This window comes from Ptychodera flava, chromosome 11 (genome assembly GCF_041260155.1).
Source record: "Ptychodera flava strain L36383 chromosome 11, AS_Pfla_20210202, whole genome shotgun sequence".
Lineage (NCBI taxonomy): Eukaryota > Metazoa > Hemichordata > Enteropneusta > Ptychoderidae > Ptychodera > Ptychodera flava.
The window spans coordinates 3429010-3429874 of NC_091938.1; positions in this window are offsets into that span (position 1 = coordinate 3429010).

Sequence of the window (865 nt, forward strand, 5' to 3'; positions counted from 1 at the left end):
GTGACTATTGCGACTATTGTGACTATTGTCTTACGAATTCTAACCTACTGTCATTGGATTATGGATTGGTATGATTGCGATTATTTTTCTGTGACTCTTTGCGTCTTTGTTTTTTCAGGTTTATATGGCGTAGAATGCCGACCGAAGTGACTGTATACAATTTGTCTTTTCGACCATGAGATAATACAATGAGAGTATGTGATCATGCGACGTCGCATGCGATGACGAAATGTAATCTGATAATTTGAGTGAATATTCTATGCAATGATAAGACGCGAGGGCACGCCATTCGTCAAACCGTAAGGCTCTTTTGCGGAGCCGCCTGACGCGGCCGTACAGAGGTGAACCATGAGGACACCAATACTACGTCAGCTAAGAATATATAATAATCGAACCGCTATTTTAATTTTTGGCACCAAATCGTATACCATAATCGCATAATCTCAATGTATCATTCCATGGCGGAACAGCACAGTTTTTATTTATTAATTTTGGTCGGAATTCTAAGTTATATGTACTGAGTTGTGGACTGTCACGGTGATGTCTTCCTTTGAGGTAAAGAAACACTACACTCTATTGCAATAGGCCTAATTTACAAAGGGCATTGAATCAATTGACCAAGCAACCCGAAGACAGTCTACAAATACCTTCTTCACAGCCATCAACAACGTAAATAATTCTTGTCGCCTCGTTCCGGCCGACAAGATGTTTGAAGTTCAACTCGGCTATACGCGATTCTACGAAGAACATCATGGGAAATTTCTCGGTTGTCAGCCATTGGACCATGACCGCACCTACGGCTGTGATTTATGCAGGCAGCCATGTTGGCAATGTAGAAAGGTTGTCGCGATCAACATCTCTTTGA